This window comes from Argentina anserina, unplaced genomic scaffold (assembly GCF_933775445.1).
Source record: "Argentina anserina unplaced genomic scaffold, drPotAnse1.1, whole genome shotgun sequence".
NCBI classification, from domain to species: Eukaryota; Viridiplantae; Streptophyta; class Magnoliopsida; order Rosales; family Rosaceae; genus Argentina; species Argentina anserina.
The window spans coordinates 518,504-538,576 of NW_026089443.1; the positions used below are offsets into that span (position 1 = coordinate 518,504).

The 20,073-nt window shown below is 35.5% G+C and overlaps 1 non-coding gene across 1 annotated transcript; it reads right to left on the reverse strand.

Annotated features, from left to right (window-relative positions):
- Positions 1–19,650: 19,650 nt before the first annotated feature.
- On the reverse strand, positions 19,651–19,757 carry LOC126804641 (small nucleolar RNA R71). Its single transcript, XR_007673530.1, has one exon. It is a non-coding gene; the product is annotated as a small nucleolar RNA R71 (small nucleolar RNA).
- Positions 19,758–20,073: the final 316 nt, after the last annotated feature.

A 20,073-nucleotide genomic window follows, 5' to 3' on the forward strand; every position in this document is an offset into this window, starting at 1 on the left:
TTCGAATCGTAAAGATACGCAAACGATGTAAAGATACTCAGTTTGAAAGAAACACACTCCCACACTTGCAAAACACTCAAATACAATAGAAAGTCGCATCAGAAGCCTTACAGAAAGATACTCAAACGAGAAATGAAAAGATACACAATTGGAATAGTAAAGATACGCAAACGATGTAAAGATACACAATTGGAATAGTAAAGATACGCAAACGATGTAAAGATACTCAGTTTGAAAGAAACACACTCCCACACTTACAAAACTCTCAAATACAATAGAAACTCGCATCAGAAGCCTTACAGAAAGATACTCAAACGAGAAATGAAAAGATACACAATTGGAATAGTAAAGATACGCAAACGATGTAAAGATACACAATTGGAATAGTAAAGATACGCAAACGATATAAAGATACTCAGTTTGAAAGAAACACACTCCCACACTTGCAAAACTCTCAAATACAATAGAAACTCGCATCAGAAGCCTTACAGAAAGATACTCAAACGAGAAATGAAAAGATACACAATTGGAATAGTAAAGATACGCAAACGATGTAAAGATACACAATTGGAATAGTAAAGATACGCAAACGATGTAAAGATACTCAGTTTGAAAGAAACACCCTCCCACACTTGCAAAACTCTCAAATTCAATAGAAACTCGCATCAGAAGCCTGACAGAAAGATACTCAAATGAGAAATGAAAAGATACACAATTGGAATAGTAAAGATACGCAAACGATGTAAAGATACTCAGTTTGAAAGAAACACACTCCCACACTTGCAAAACTCTCAAATACAATAGAAACTCGCATCAGAAGCCTTACAGAAAGATACTCAAACGAGAAATGAAAAGATACACAATTGGAATAGTAAAGATACGCAAACGATGTAAAGATACTCAGTTTGAAAGAAACACACTCCCACACTTGCAAAACACTCAAATACAATAGAAAGTCGCATCAGAAGCCTTACAGAAAGATACTCAAACGAGAAATGAAAAGATACACAATTGGAATAGTAAAGATACGCAAACGATGTAAAGATACACAATTGGAATAGTAAAGATACGCAAACGATGTAAAGATACTCAGTTTGAAAGAAACACACTCCCACACTTGCAAAACTCTCAAATACAATAGAAACTCGCATCAGAAGCCTTACAGAAAGATACTCAAACGAGAAATGAAAAGATACACAATTGGAATAGTAAAGATACGCAAACGATGTAAAGATACACAATTGGAATAGTAAAGATACGCAAACGATGTAAAGATACACAGTTTGAAAGAAACACACTCCCACACTTGCAAAACACTCAAATACAATAGAAACTCGCATCAGAAGCCTTACAGAAAGATACTCAAACGAGAAATGAAAAGATACACAATTGGAATAGTAAAGATACGCAAACGATGTAAAGATACACAATTAGAATAGTAAAGATACGCAAACGATGTAAAGATACTCAGTTTGAAAACAACACACTCCCACACTTGCAAAACTCTCAAATACAATAGAAACTCGCATCAGAAAGCCTTACAGAAAGATACTCAAACGAGAAATGAAAAGATACACAATTCGAATCGTAAAGATACGCAAACGATGTAAAGATACTCAGTTTGAAAGAAACACACTCCCACACTTGCAAAACACTCAAATACAATAGAAAGTCGCATCAGAAGCCTTACAGAAAGATACTCAAACGAGAAATGAAAAGATACACAATTGGAATCGTAAAGATACGCAAACGATGTAAAGATACACAATTGGAATAGTAAAGATACGCAAACGATGTAAAGATACTCAGTTTGAAAGAAACACACTCCCACACTTGCAAAACTCTCAAATACAATAGAAACTCGCATCAGAAGCCTTACAGAAAGATACTCAAACGAGAAATGAAAAGATACACAATTGGAATAGTAAAGATACGCAAACGATGTAAAGATACACAATTGGAATAGTAAAGATACGCAAACGATGTAAAGATACTCAGTTTGAAAGAAACACACTCCCACACTTGCAAAACACTCAAATACAATAGAAACTCGCATCAGAAGCCTTACAGAAAGATACTCAAACGAGAAATGAAAAGATACACAATTGGAATAGTAAAGATACGCAAACGATGTAAAGATACACAATTAGAATAGTTAAGATACGCAAACGATGTAAAGATACTCAGTTTGAAAACAACACACTCCCACACTTGCAAAACTCTCAAATACAATAGAAACTCGCATCAGAAAGCCTTATAGAAAGATACTCAAACGAGAAATGAAAAGATACACAATTGGAATAGTAAAGATACGCAAACGATGTAAAGATACACAATTGCAATAGTAAAGATACGCAAACGATGTAAAGATACTCAGTTTGAAAGAAACACACTCCCACACTTGCAAAACTCTCAAATACAATAGAAACTCGCATCAGAAAGCCTTACAGAAAGATACTCAAACGAGAAATGAAAAGATACACAATTGGAATCGTAAAGATACGCAAACGATGTAAAGATACTCAGTTTGAAAGAAACACACTCCCACACTTGTAAAACTCTCAAATACAATAGAAACTCGCATCAGAAGCCTTACAGAAAGATACTCAAACGAGAAATGAAAAGATACACAATTCGAATCGTAAAGATACGCAAACGATGTAAAGATACTCAGTTTGAAAGAAACACACTCCCACACTTGCAAAACACTCAAATACAATAGAAAGTCGCATCAGAAGCCTTACAGAAAGATACTCAAACGAGAAATGAAAAGATACACAATTGGAATAGTAAAGATACGCAAACGATGTAAAGATACACAATTGGAATAGTAAAGATACGCAAACGATGTAAAGATACTCAGTTTGAAAGAAACACACTCCCACACTTACAAAACTCTCAAATACAATAGAAACTCGCATCAGAAGCCTTACAGAAAGATACTCAAACGAGAAATGAAAAGATACACAATTGGAATAGTAAAGATACGCAAACGATGTAAAGATACACAATTGGAATAGTAAAGATACGCAAACGATGTAAAGATACTCAGTTTGAAAGAAACACACTCCCACACTTGCAAAACTCTCAAATACAATAGAAACTCGCATCAGAAGCCTTACAGAAAGATACTCAAACGAGAAATGAAAAGATACACAATTGGAATAGTAAAGATACGCAAACGATGTAAAGATACACAATTGGAATAGTAAAGATACGCAAACGATGTAAAGATACTCAGTTTGAAAGAAACACCCTCCCACACTTGCAAAACTCTCAAATTCAATAGAAACTCGCATCAGAAGCCTGACAGAAAGATACTCAAATGAGAAATGAAAAGATACACAATTGGAATAGTAAAGATACGCAAACGATGTAAAGATACTCAGTTTGAAAGAAACACACTCCCACACTTGCAAAACTCTCAAATACAATAGAAACTCGCATCAGAAGCCTTACAGAAAGATACTCAAACGAGAAATGAAAAGATACACAATTGGAATAGTAAAGATACGCAAACGATGTAAAGATACACAATTGGAATAGTAAAGATACGCAAACGATGTAAAGATACACAATTGGAATAGTAAAGATACGCAAACGATGTAAAGATACTCAGTTTGAAAGAAACACACTCCCACACTTGCAAAACACTCAAATACAATAGAAACTCGCATCAGAAGCCTTACAGAAAGATACTCAAACGAGAAATGAAAAGATACACAATTGGAATAGTAAAGATACGCAAACGATGTAAAGATACACAATTAGAATAGTAAAGATACGCAAACGATGTAAAGATACTCAGTTTGAAAACAACACACTCCCACACTTGCAAAACTCTCAAATACAATAGAAACTCGCATCAGAAAGCCTTACAGAAAGATACTCAAACGAGAAATGAAAAGATACACAATTCGAATCGTAAAGATACGCAAACGATGTAAAGATACTCAGTTTGAAAGAAACACACTCCCACACTTGCAAAACACTCAAATACAATAGAAAGTCGCATCAGAAGCCTTACAGAAAGATACTCAAACGAGAAATGAAAAGATACACAATTGGAATAGTAAAGATACGCAAACGATGTAAAGATACACAATTGGAATAGTAAAGATACGCAAACGATGTAAAGATACTCAGTTTGAAAGAAACACACTCCCACACTTGCAAAACTCTCAAATACAATAGAAACTCGCATCAGAAGCCTTACAGAAAGATACTCAAACGAGAAATGAAAAGATACACAATTGGAATAGTAAAGATACGCAAACGATGTAAAGATACACAATTTGAATAGTAAAGATACGCAAACGATGTAAAGATACTCAGTTTGAAAGAAACACACTCCCACACTTGCAAAACTCTCAAATACAATAGAAACTCGCATCAGAAGCCTTACAGAAAGATACTCAAACGAGAAATGAAAAGATACACAATTGGAATAGTAAAGATACGCAAACGATGTAAAGATACACAATTAGAATAGTAAAGATACGCAAACGATGTAAAGATACTCAGTTTGAAAACAACACACTCCCACACTTGCAAAACTCTCAAATACAATAGAAACTCGCATCAGAAAGCCTTACAGAAAGATACTCAAACGAGAAATGAAAAGATACACAATTGGAATAGTAAAGATACGCAAACGATGTAAAGATACACAATTGCAATAGTAAAGATACGCAAACGATGTAAAGATACTCAGTTTGAAAGAAACACACTCCCACACTTGCAAAACTCTCAAATACAATAGAAACTCGCATCAGAAAGCCTTACAGAAAGATACTCAAACGAGAAATGAAAAGATACACAATTGGAATCGTAAAGATACGCAAACGATGTAAAGATACTCAGTTTGAAAGAAACACACTCCCACACTTGCAAAACTCTCAAATACAATAGAAACTCGCATCAGAAGCCTTACAGAAAGATACTCAAACGAGAAATGAAAAGATACACAATTCGAATCGTAAAGATACGCAAACGATGTAAAGATACTCAGTTTGAAAGAAACACACTCCCACACTTGCAAAACACTCAAATACAATAGAAACTCGCATCAGAAGCCTTACAGAAAGATACTCAAACGAGAAATGAAAAGATACACAATTGGAATAGTAAAGATACGCAAACGATGGAAAGATACACAATTGGAATAGTAAAGATACGCAAACGATGTAAAGATACTCAGTTTGAAAGAAACACACTCCCACACTTACAAAACTCTCAAATACAATAGAAACTCGCATCAGAAGCCTTACAGAAAGATACTCAAACGAGAAATGAAAAGATACACAATTGGAATAGTAAAGATACGCAAACGATGTAAAGATACACAATTGGAATAGTAAAGATACGCAAACGATATAAAGATACTCAGTTTGAAAGAAACACACTCCCACACTTGCAAAACTCTCAAATACAATAGAAACTCGCATCAGAAGCCTTACAGAAAGATACTCAAACGAGAAATGAAAAGATACACAATTGGAATAGTAAAGATACGCAAACGATGTAAAGATACACAATTGGAATAGTAAAGATACGCAAACGATGTAAAGATACTCAGTTTGAAAGAAACACACTCCCACACTTGCAAAACTCTCAAATACAATAGAAACTCGCATCAGAAGCCTTACAGAAAGATACTCAAACGAGAAATGAAAAGATACACAATTGGAATAGTAAAGATACGCAAACGATGTAAAGATACACAATTGGAATAGTAAAGATACGCAAACGATGTAAAGATACTCAGTTTGAAAGAAACACACTCCCACACTTGCAAAACTCTCAATTACAATAGAAACTCGCATCAGAAGCCTTACAGAAAGATACTCAAACGAGAAATGAAAAGATACACAATTGGAATAGTAAAGATACGCAAACGATGTAAAGATACACAATTAGAATAGTAAAGATACGCAAACGATGTAAAGATACTCAGTTTGAAAACAACACACTCCCACACTTGCAAAACTCTCAAATACAATAGAAACTCGCATCAGAAAGCCTTACAGAAAGATACTCAAACGAGAAATGAAAAGATACACAATTGGAATAGTAAAGATACGCAAACGATGTAAAGATACACAATTGCAATAGTAAAGATACGCAAACGATGTAAAGATACTCAGTTTGAAAGAAACACACTCCCACACTTGCAAAACTCTCAAATACAATAGAAACTCGCATCAGAAAGCCTTACAGAAAGATACTCAAACGAGAAATGAAAAGATACACAATTGGAATCGTAAAGATACGCAAACGATGTAAAGATACTCAGTTTGAAAGAAACACACTCCCACACTTGTAAAACTCTCAAATACAATAGAAACTCGCATCAGAAGCCTTACAGAAAGATACTCAAACGAGAAATGAAAAGATACACAATTCGAATCGTAAAGATACGCAAACGATGTAAAGATACTCAGTTTGAAAGAAACACACTCCCACACTTGCAAAACACTCAAATACAATAGAAAGTCGCATCAGAAGCCTTACAGAAAGATACTCAAACGAGAAATGAAAAGATACACAATTGGAATAGTAAAGATACGCAAACGATGGAAAGATACACAATTGGAATAGTAAAGATACGCAAACGATGTAAAGATACTCAGTTTGAAAGAAACACACTCCCACACTTACAAAACTCTCAAATACAATAGAAACTCGCATCAGAAGCCTTACAGAAAGATACTCAAACGAGAAATGAAAAGATACACAATTGGAATAGTAAAGATACGCAAACGATGTAAAGATACACAATTGGAATAGTAAAGATACGCAAACGATATAAAGATACTCAGTTTGAAAGAAACACACTCCCACACTTGCAAAACTCTCAAATACAATAGAAACTCGCATCAGAAGCCTTACAGAAAGATACTCAAACGAGAAATTAAAAGATACACAATTGGAATAGTAAAGATACGCAAACGATGTAAAGATACACAATTGGAATAGTAAAGATACGCAAACGATGTAAAGATACTCAGTTTGAAAGAAACACCCTCCCACACTTGCAAAACTCTCAAATTCAATAGAAACTCGCATCAGAAGCCTGACAGAAAGATACTCAAATGAGAAATGAAAAGATACACAATTGGAATAGTAAAGATACGCAAACGATGTAAAGATACTCAGTTTGAAAGAAACACACTCCCACACTTGCAAAACTCTCAAATACAATAGAAACTCGCATCAGAAGCCTTACAGAAAGATACTCAAACGAGAAATGAAAAGATACACAATTGGAATAGTAAAGATACGCAAACGATGTAAAGATACACAATTGGAATAGTAAAGATACGCAAACGATGTAAAGATACTCAGTTTGAAAGAAACACACTCCCACACTTGCAAAACACTCAAATACAATAGAAACTCGCATCAGAAGACTTACAGAAAGATACTCAAACGAGAAATGAAAAGATACACAATTGGAATAGTAAAGATACGCAAACGATGTAAAGATACACAATTAGAATAGTAAAGATACGCAAACGATGTAAAGATACTCAGTTTGAAAACAACACACTCCCACACTTGCAAAACTCTCAAATACAATAGAAACTCGCATCAGAAAGCCTTACAGAAAGATACTCAAACGAGAAATGAAAAGATACACAATTCGAATCGTAAAGATACGCAAACGATGTAAAGATACTCAGTTTGAAAGAAACACACTCCCACACTTGCAAAACACTCAAATACAATAGAAAGTCGCATCAGAAGCCTTACAGAAAGATACTCAAACGAGAAATGAAAAGATACACAATTGGAATAGTAAAGATACGCAAACGATGTAAAGATACACAATTGGAATAGTAAAGATACGCAAAAGATGTAAAGATACTCAGTTTGAAAGAAACACACTCCCACACTTGCAAAACTCTCAAATACAATAGAAACTCGCATCAGAAGCCTTACAGAAAGATACTCAAACGAGAAATGAAAAGATACACAATTGGAATAGTAAAGATACGCAAACGATGTAAAGATACACAATTAGAATAGTAAAGATACGCAAACGATGTAAAGATACTCAGTTTGAAAACAACACACTCCCACACTTGCAAAACTCTCAAATACAATAGAAACTCGCATCAGAAAGCCTTACAGAAAGATACTCAAACGAGAAATGAAAAGATACACAATTGGAATAGTAAAGATACGCAAACGATGTAAAGATACACAATTGCAATAGTAAAGATACGCAAACGATGTAAAGATACTCAGTTTGAAAGAAACACACTCCCACACTTGCAAAACTCTCAAATACAATAGAAACTCGCATCAGAAGCCTTACAGAAAGATACTCAAACGAGAAATGAAAAGATACACAATTGGAATAGTAAAGATACGCAAACGATGTAAAGATACACAATTAGAATAGTAAAGATACGCAAACGATGTAAAGATACTCAGTTTGAAAACAACACACTCCCACACTTGCAAAACTCTCAAATACAATAGAAACTCGCATCAGAAAGCCTTACAGAAAGATACTCAAACGAGAAATGAAAAGATACACAATTCGAATCGTAAAGATACGCAAACGATGTAAAGATACTCAGTTTGAAAGAAACACACTCCCACACTTGCAAAACACTCAAATACAATAGAAAGTCGCATCAGAAGCCTTACAGAAAGATACTCAAACGAGAAATGAAAAGATACACAATTGGAATAGTAAAGATACGCAAACGATGTAAAGATACTCAGTTTGAAAGAAACACACTCCCACACTTGCAAAACTCTCAAATACAATAGAAACTCGCATCAGAAAGCCTTACAGAAAGATACTCAAACGAGAAATGAAAAGATACACAATTGGAATCGTAAAGATACGCAAACGATGTAAAGATACTCAGTTTGAAAGAAACACACTCCCACACTTGTAAAACTCTCAAATACAATAGAAACTCGCATCAGAAGCCTTACAGAAAGATACTCAAACGAGAAATGAAAAGATACACAATTCGAATCGTAAAGATACGCAAACGATGTAAAGATACTCAGTTTGAAAACAACACACTCCCACACTTGCAAAACTCTCAAATACAATAGAAACTCGCATCAGAAGCCTTACAGAAAGATACTCAAACGAGAAATGAAAAGATACACAATTGGAATAGTAAAGATACGCAAACGATGTAAAGATACTCAGTTTGAAAGAAACACACTCCCACACTTGCAAAACTCTCAAATACAATAGAAACTCGCATCAGAAAGCCTTACAGAAAGATACTCAAACGAGAAATGAAAAGATACACAATTGGAATCGTAAAGATACGCAAACGATGTAAAGATACTCAGTTTGAAAGAAACACACTCCCACACTTGTAAAACTCTCAAATACAATAGAAACTCGCATCAGAAGCCTTACAGAAAGATACTCAAACGAGAAATGAAAAGATACACAATTCGAATCGTAAAGATACGCGAACGATGTAAAGATACTCAGTTTGAAAGAAACACACTCCCACACTTGCAAAACACTCAAATACAATAGAAAGTCGCATCAGAAGCCTTACAGAAAGATACTCAAACGAGAAATGAAAAGATACACAATTGGAATAGTAAAGATACGCAAACGATGTAAAGATACACAATTGGAATAGTAAAGATACGCAAACGATGTAAAGATACTCAGTTTGAAAGAAACACACTCCCACACTTACAAAACTCTCAAATACAATAGAAACTCGCATCAGAAGCCTTACAGAAAGATACTCAAACGAGAAATGAAAAGATACACAATTGGAATAGTAAAGATACGCAAACGATGTAAAGATACACAATTGGAATAGTAAAGATACGCAAACGATATAAAGATACTCAGTTTGAAAGAAACACACTCCCACACTTGCAAAACTCTCAAATACAATAGAAACTCGCATCAGAAGCCTTACGGAAAGATACTCAAACGAGAAATGAAAAGATACACAATTGGAATAGTAAAGATACGCAAACGATGTAAAGATACACAATTGGAATAGTAAAGATACGCAAACGATGTAAAGATACTCAGTTTGAAAGAAACACACTCCCACACTTGCAAAACTCTCAAATACAATAGAAACTCGCATCAGAAGCCTTACAGAAAGATACTCAAACGAGAAATGAAAAGATACACAATTGGAATAGTAAAGATACGCAAACGATGTAAAGATACTCAGTTTGAAAGAAACACACTCTCACACTTGCAAAACTCTCAAATACAATAGAAACTCGCATCAGAAAGCCTTACAGAAAGATACTCAAACGAGAAATGAAAAGATACACAATTGGAATCGTAAAGATACGCAAACGATGTAAAGATACACAATTGCAATAGTAAAGATACGCAAACGATGTAAAGATACTCAGTTTGAAACAAACACACTCCCACACTTGCAAAACTCTCAAATACAATAGAAACTCGCATCAGAAGCCTTACAGAAAGATACTCAAACGAGAAATGAAAAGATACACAATTGGAATAGTAAAGATACGCAAACGATGTAAAGATACACAATTAGAATAGTAAAGATACGCAAACGATGTAAAGATACTCAGTTTGAAAACAACACACTCCCACACTTGCAAAACTCTCAAATACAATAGAAACTCGCATCAGAAAGCCTTACAGAAAGATACTCAAACGAGAAATGAAAAGATACACAATTCGAATCGTAAAGATACGCAAACGATGTAAAGATACTCAGTTTGAAAGAAACACACTCCCACACTTGCAAAACACTCAAATACAATAGAAAGTCGCATCAGAAGCCTTACAGAAAGATACTCAAACGAGAAATGAAAAGATACACAATTGGAATAGTAAAGATACGCAAACGATGTAAAGATACTCAGTTTGAAAGAAACACACTCCCACACTTGCAAAACTCTCAAATACAATAGAAACTCGCATCAGAAAGCCTTACAGAAAGATACTCAAACGAGAAATGAAAAGATACACAATTGGAATCGTAAAGATACGCAAACGATGTAAAGATACTCAGTTTGAAAGAAACACACTCCCACACTTGTAAAACTCTCAAATACAATAGAAACTCGCATCAGAAGCCTTACAGAAAGATACTCAAACGAGAAATGAAAAGATACACAATTCGAATCGTAAAGATACGCAAACGATGTAAAGATACTCAGTTTGAAAACAACACACTACCACACTTGCAAAACTCTCAAATACAATAGAAACTCGCATCAGAAGCCTTACAGAAAGATACTCAAACGAGAAATGAAAAGATACACAATTGGAATAGTAAAGATACGCAAACGATGTAAAGATACTCAGTTTGAAAGAAACACACTCCCACACTTGCAAAACTCTCAAATACAATAGAAACTCGCATCAGAAAGCCTTACAGAAAGATACTCAAACGAGAAATGAAAAGATACACAATTGGAATCGTAAAGATACGCAAACGATGTAAAGATACTCAGTTTGAAAGAAACACACTCCCACACTTGTAAAACTCTCAAATACAATAGAAACTCGCATCAGAAGCCTTACAGAAAGATACTCAAACGAGAAATGAAAAGATACACAATTCGAATCGTAAAGATACGCAAACGATGTAAAGATACTCAGTTTGAAAGAAACACACTCCCACACTTGCAAAACACTCAAATACAATAGAAAGTCGCATCAGAAGCCTTACAGAAAGATACTCAAACGAGAAATGAAAAGATACACAATTGGAATAGTAAAGATACGCAAACGATGTAAAGATACACAATTGGAATAGTAAAGATACGCAAACGATGTAAAGATACTCAGTTTGAAAGAAACACACTCCCACACTTACAAAACTCTCAAATACAATAGAAACTCGCATCAGAAGCCTTACAGAAAGATACTCAAACGAGAAATGAAAAGATACACAATTGGAATAGTAAAGATACGCAAACGATGTAAAGATACACAATTGGAATAGTAAAGATACGCAAACGATATAAAGATACTCAGTTTGAAAGAAACACACTCCCACACTTGCAAAACTCTCAAATACAATAGAAACTCGCATCAGAAGCCTTACGGAAAGATACTCAAACGAGAAATGAAAAGATACACAATTGGAATAGTAAAGATACGCAAACGATGTAAAGATACACAATTGGAATAGTAAAGATACGCAAACGATGTAAAGATACTCAGTTTGAAAGAAACACACTCCCACACTTGCAAAACTCTCAAATACAATAGAAACTCGCATCAGAAGCCTTACAGAAAGATACTCAAACGAGAAATGAAAAGATACACAATTGGAATAGTAAAGATACGCAAACGATGTAAAGATACTCAGTTTGAAAGAAACACACTCTCACACTTGCAAAACTCTCAAATACAATAGAAACTCGCATCAGAAAGCCTTACAGAAAGATACTCAAACGAGAAATGAAAAGATACACAATTGGAATCGTAAAGATACGCAAACGATGTAAAGATACTCAGTTTGAAAGAAACACACTCCCACACTTGTAAAACTCTCAAATACAATAGAAACTCGCATCAGAAGCCTTACAGAAAGATACTCAAACGAGAAATGAAAAGATACACAATTCGAATCGTAAAGATACGCAAACGATGTAAAGATACTCAGTTTGAAAGAAACACACTCCCACACTTGCAAAACACTCAAATACAATAGAAAGTCGCATCAGAAACCTTACAGAAAGATACTCAAACGAGAAATGAAAAGATACACAATTGGAATAGTAAAGATACGCAAACGATGTAAAGATACACAATTGGAATAGTAAAGATACGCAAACGATGTAAAGATACTCAGTTTGAAAGAAACACACTCCCACACTTACAAAACTCTCAAATACAATAGAAACTCGCATCAGAAGCCTTACAGAAAGATACTCAAACGAGAAATGAAAAGATACACAATTGGAATAGTAAAGATACGCAAACGATGTAAAGATACACAATTGGAATAGTAAAGATACGCAAACGATATAAAGATACTCAGTTTGAAAGAAACACACTCCCACACTTGCAAAACTCTCAAATACAATAGAAACTCGCATCAGAAGCCTTACAGAAAGATACTCAAACGAGAAATGAAAAGATACACAATTGGAATAGTAAAGATACGCAAACGATGTAAAGATACACAATTGGAATAGTAAATATACGCAAACGATGTAAAGATACTCAGTTTGAAAGAAACACCCTCCCACACTTGCAAAACTCTCAAATTCAATAGAAACTCGCATCAGAAGCGTGACAGAAAGATACTTAAACGAGAAATGAAAAGATACACAATTGGAATAGTAAAGATACGCAAACGATGTAAAGATACACAATTGGAATAGTAAAGATACGCAAACGATGTAAATATACTCAGTTTGAAAGAAACACACTCCCACACTTGCAAAACTCTCAAATTCAATAGAAACTCGCATCAGAAAGCCTTACAGAAAGATACTCAAACGAGAAATGAAAAGATACACAATTCGAATCGTAAAGATACGCAAACGATGTAAAGATACTCAGTTTGAAAGAAACACACTCCCACACTTGCAAAACACTCAAATACAATAGAAAGTCGCATCAGAACCTTACAGAAAGATACCCAAACGAGAAATGAAAAGATACACAATTGGAATAGTAAAGATATGCAAACGATGTAAAGATACACAATTGGAATAGTAAAGATACGCAAACAATGTAAAGATACTCAGTTTGAAAGAAACACACTCCCACACTTGCAAAACTCTCAAATACAATAGAAACTCGCATCAGAAGCCTTACAGAAAGATACTCAGACGAGAAATGAAAAGATACACAATTGGAATAGTAAAGATACGCAAACGATGTAAAGATACACAATTGGAATAGTAATGATACGCAAACGATGTAAAGATACTCAGTTTGAAAGAAACACACTCCCACACTTGCAAAACTCTCAAATACAATAGAAACTCGCATCAGAAAGCCTTACAGAAAGATACTCAAACGAGAAATGAAAAGATACACAATTGGAATCGTAAAGATACGCAAACGATGTAAAGATACTCAGTTTGAAAGAAACACACTCCCACACTTGTAAAACTCTCAAATACAATAGAAACTCGCATCAGAAGCCTTACAGAAAGATACTCAAACGAGAAATGAAAAGATACACAATTCGAATCGTAAAGATACGCAAACGATGTAAAGATACTCAGTTTGAAAGAAACACACTCCCACACTTGCAAAACACTCAAATACAATAGAAAGTCGCATCAGAAACCTTACAGAAAGATACTCAAACGAGAAATGAAAAGATACACAATTGGAATAGTAAAGATACGCAAACGATGTAAAGATACACAATTGGAATAGTAAAGATACGCAAACGATGTAAAGATACTCAGTTTGAAAGAAACACACTCCCACACTTACAAAACTCTCAAATACAATAGAAACTCGCATCAGAAGCCTTACAGAAAGATACTCAAACGAGAAATGAAAAGATACACAATTGGAATAGTAAAGATACGCAAACGATGTAAAGATACACAATTGGAATAGTAAAGATACGCAAACGATATAAAGATACTCAGTTTGAAAGAAACACACTCCCACACTTGCAAAACTCTCAAATACAATAGAAACTCGCATCAGAAGCCTTACAGAAAGATACTCAAACGAGAAATGAAAAGATACACAATTGGAATAGTAAAGATACGCAAACGATGTAAAGATACACAATTGGAATAGTAAATATACGCAAACGATGTAAAGATACTCAGTTTGAAAGAAACACCCTCCCACACTTGCAAAACTCTCAAATTCAATAGAAACTCGCATCAGAAGCGTGACAGAAAGATACTTAAACGAGAAATGAAAAGATACACAATTGGAATAGTAAAGATACGCAAACGATGTAAAGATACACAATTGGAATAGTAAAGATACGCAAACGATGTAAAGATACTCAGTTTGAAAGAAACACACTCCCACACTTGCAAAACACTCAAATACAATAGAAACTCGCATCAGAAGCCTTACAGAAAGATACTCAAACGAGAAATGAAAAGATACACAATTGGAATAGTAAAGATACGCAAACGATGTAAAGATACACAATTAGAATAGTAAAGATACGCAAACGATGTAAAGATACTCAGTTTGAAAACAACACACTCCCACACTTGCAAAACTCTCAAATACAATAGAAACTCGCATCAGAAAGCCTTACAGAAAGATACTCAAACGAGAAATGAAAAGATACACAATTGGAATCGTAAAGATACGCAAACGATGTAAAGATACTCAGTTTGAAAGAAACACACTCCCACACTTGCAAAACACTCAAATACAATAGAAACTCGCATCAGAAGCCTTACAGAAAGATACTCAAACGAGAAATGAAAAGATACACAATTGGAATAGTTAAGATACGCAAACGATGTAAAGATACTCAGTTTGAAAGAAACACACTCCCACACTTGCAAAACTCTCAAATACAATAGAAACTCGCATCAGAAGCCTTACAGAAAGATACTCAAACGAGAAATGAAAAGATACACAATTGGAATAGTAAAGATACGCAAACGATGTAAAGATACTCAGTTTGAAAGAAACACACTCCCACACTTGCAAAACTCTCAAATACAATAGAAACTCGCATCAGAAGCCTTACAGAAAGATACTCAAACGAGAAATGAAAAGATACACAATTGGAATAGTAAAGATACGCAAACGATGTAAAGATACTCAGTTTGAAAGAAACACACTCCCACACTTGCAAAACTCTCAAATACAATAGAAACTCGCATCAGAAAGCCTTACAGAAAGATACTCAAACGAGAAATGAAAAGATACACAATTGGAATCGTAAAGATACGCAAACGATGTAAAGATACTCAGTTTGAAAGAAACACACTCCCACACTTGTAAAACTCTCAAATACAATAGAAACTCGCATCAGAAGCCTTACAGAAAGATACTCAAACGAGAAATGAAAAGATACACAATTCGAATCGTAAAGATACTCAGTTTGAAAGAAACACACTCCCACACTTGCAAAACTCTCAAATACAATAGAAACTCGCATCAGAAGTGATAGGAGCACAAAGTGTGACGTTCTTAATGCGTTTATGCCCTATTCTTACTCTTTGTTACCTCTTATTTAGTATGTTTTAGTTTCTTTTGTATGAATAATTGTTTAGGTAGAGCTTATATCAATTATAAGTGAATTGATGATGAAATCGTGCTAAGTGTTAAGAATCCTTGTTGATATATGTTTCCTTGTTCGAGTAGGATTCATCCTTGTGTATTTCTTTGTTTCTAACATACTTATTCTTATTAGGAAATACAAATCCATGTTGGAGAAGGAAAGCAATCCTAGTTCCACAAGGAAAGAGAAGAAAATACACTTAAAAGCCCAATCCATTGAAGAATCAAAATGCTGTCAATATTCGTAGTCCAACTTCGACGGGCTCCCCTGGATAGCTCCGATCGAGTTAGAAGACCTACTTTATATGGAAATAAAGGTATTTGAGTCTAGTTTCTGTAGGATTTGGAATCAAATCAATATCTTATTCCTACAGAGAGATATGACTGAATCATTGATCGGAGGTCCAGTGAACTCGGCGGAATTATCTCAGCCATTGATTTGCTTTTGATCCAAGGGCTATGAGGGAAACTTGGGACTTTGTTCCTCCTGCAAATAGAGCACAAATATGTATCAGAATGTCCATAAATCCCAGCACCAAAGAATGTCAAAGAAGGCATGCAGCAAATTAAATGAGAAGAGGCAAGAAAGTCAAAGAAGGCATGCAGCAAATTTAATGAGGAGAGGTAAGAAAAATCAAACATGGCTGCAACAATTAAGACTTTTGCTGCCTCCCTAATTCAAAGGAAGAAATTTGTGCAAAAGAAATCAGCAATAAAGGAGGAAGAAGATATGTAATTAATGCAAAAGATATGCAATCCTTATAGAAATCAGAATTCTGGCAGTGCAGATCATCCATCTTTGACGGGCTCTCCTGGACAGCTCAGAATGACTGAGAAAGTGCATGATATATGGATGAAAAGCCACGGAAGTCTAGTTGAAATTGCCAGTTGGAATCATCTCAATATCTATTTTCTAGAGAAAGTTATGGCCACAACAAGGGACAAAGGTCAGATCTGCCGAATCTAGGAAACCTCAACCAATTTGGTTTCAACTTTGTGGACTTTGTGGCCATCCTCCCTTGGGTTTCTTCCTCTATATATAGCACCTCAATTCCACAGAAAAAGATCATCAACCTTGCTCACAAGACTAGCCAAAGCTCTGCCTTAAACACTACTCATCATCCTCAAAGCCATTCAAGGCGAAAACACCATCTTCCCTTCATTCCATTCGATCCAAAGCGCTACGCCTGGGATTGCCATTCAAGTTGAAGCCGTGCTGCCTTGTTTTGATACCGCTAAGGAGATTTACAAAGTGTAACTCGTTACTTCTTCACTCATGTTTTCGGTTTGGATTCTTTGTGTGATGTTGTGTTTATGTTTTTGGCTAGTTCCGAATTTGTGGAATACTCTCATGTAGTTTACGATTTTGCAAGATGTTATAAAGTAGTTCTGATTTTGTTTTCTATGATTTCTATGTAGATGTCGTGAGTTTATAATTCAATGATTTAATGATTCTCTTTCTTGTGCGTTAACTATATGTGATTCAAGGCGCTAAGTTAGTTTTGCATATAGGATTCTTAAGTGTTTTTGTTAACTTGTTAAAGTAAGTGACATGCTTGACTTGTTAGTAATCACTAGGAATTAACCATGATCCGTTTGTTATCTAAGATGCGCTAAGTAATTAGATAAGAGATGAATCAATGAAGTGGTAAGATTGAGAAAGACATGTTATCTTGTAATTTCTAAGCGCTAAGATAGGATTACAAGGCCATGTTTCGAGTTAGGGATGCGCTAAGTAACCTAGTTCGGCATTAGGTTGTTGTTTGTTCACTCAATACTTGTCCGCTAAGGCTCGGTGTTTGCATAGGATGAGATTATGATTTTGAAGCTACTTGTGACGATTTGTTTGCTGATGTTTATGTGTTGGTTAGTTGATCACATGTATATATTAGTTTAGGTTTTATTTTCTGTTTTTATATCTCAATCCGAACCTATATCAAACCTTTTAAACTCTTATGAATTCGTTGTTAAATGTTTGTGATTCTTTACCCTGGTTGGATCCCCGGTTTGTGAACGATACCCTCTTGCTTTATACTACTAACGTGCTTACAGGGTTAATATTGATCTCGAGTAATCAAACCGATCAAATGGCGCCGTTGCCGGGGATCCATCATTATGGATCCCAATCTTTTAATTTCGAATTCACTGTTTATATTGTAAATTTTTATATGTTTTTCTTACTTTGTTCTAACAAATACTAATTTTATCTTAGGTTGTTATTTTTTATGAGTGAATGAATGATTGTTGTAGGTTGTAAATCGAACGGAATAGGTAAAGTTCCTTTTGTTAATATTAGCCTCAACCCCTCATGTTTTCTTCCAAAGTTTTTGCATGAGGTTGAGGGCGGCTTTTATTAACACTTGGAGAATTGTCTAACACCCAAGTTTAAGTCCAGCTGAGTAAGGGGCACGCTCTCTTATTACTCTGGTGCATGGGACCAAAATTGGATCTCAGAGAACTATTGATTGACATACATCTCGGTGATGGAGTCGATAGGGAGTTCGCTCTCCGTAGTTCAACAAATGAGTCCTACCATGTTCACTATCTCTAGTTGAGCTACAGGCCTTCTGAAACAAAGACTTGATCTTGTGTCTAGGCATCCATACTTAGGCCGCACGTCCACCTTGGTTTACAACTTAGAATCAATCGATCGTTCAATCATTGAAATGGCAAAAAGAACTTGTGAAATGTATGAACTTCTGTAAACGTAAAGAACTAACTCTTTGTGAACTTGACAATATAGTGTCGTGCCCTTCCCCATAAGTGTGTGTGTGAATGACTAAAGGAAGGCACGATTTATATGTGTTCATTGTGTATTCCTCAATGCTAACTCTTTAACTTTCGTGTCACAGGTACTATGCATGTCCGAAATATCTAAGAGAACACGAGAGCTCAAGGATCGAATTCAAGCACTTAGAGATTTAAACAACTCTTTCACAAGTGGAACTTTAGATTTCGAAACATCTCCAAGCAATTCAATCTTAAACTCTTCACCTAGATCAGAAGGAGAAGAGGATCTTACCTTCCCCTTCATCTTCAATTCCGAGCTCGACACAATTGCGGACCGTGACATAATTCTTGTTGGTGCTCCAATGGCACTCAAGAATGCTTTCATCCCCACCACCCCTGAATCACCTTCATGCATTGCTTTCACTCCACCTAATGAAGCCAACTTCTCCATTCCGGTTCAATTGCTTGGGCAGCTGCCTAAGTATTCTGGTTCCTCAATGGAAGACCCTAATGTTCACCTTAGGGAGTTCTTGGACATTTGCAAGCTCCAATCGATTCATCATCTGTCTCAAGAAGGCTTGAGGTTGCTTTTGTTTCCATTTACCCTTAAGGACGATGCTAAACGTTGGTTGTACTCTCTGCCTCCGGGAATCATCACCACATGGGATGAAATGACTAGGAAGTTCTTGAAACAATTCTTCCCTGCTCAACTCACGAAAAGACTAAGGAGGGAGATTCAGAACTTCACTCAAAAGGATGGTGATTCACTCTATGAGGCATGGGAGGAATTTCAGGAACTACAAAGGAAGTGCCCTCACCATGGTATTTCATTGGATGACTTGGTGCAATTCTTCTATGAAGGACTCGACACCACCAATAAGAGCATGGTGGACTCGGCATGTGGCTGCACATTCATGAACAAGACCAGTCAAGAAGCCTACACCTTGATTGATGACTTGGCCGACAACAATCGCCAATTTAGTTCTAAGGAGAAGAGAGGAAGCAAGAGCCGTGGGGTGTATGATGTTGATGCAAGAAATCAGATGGCTACTTTAGAAAGAAAGCTTGACGTTCTAGTCAAGGCATTCAATGGTTCCAGCATCAACAATCAAGCATGTGGCATTTGTTCACTCAAAGATCAC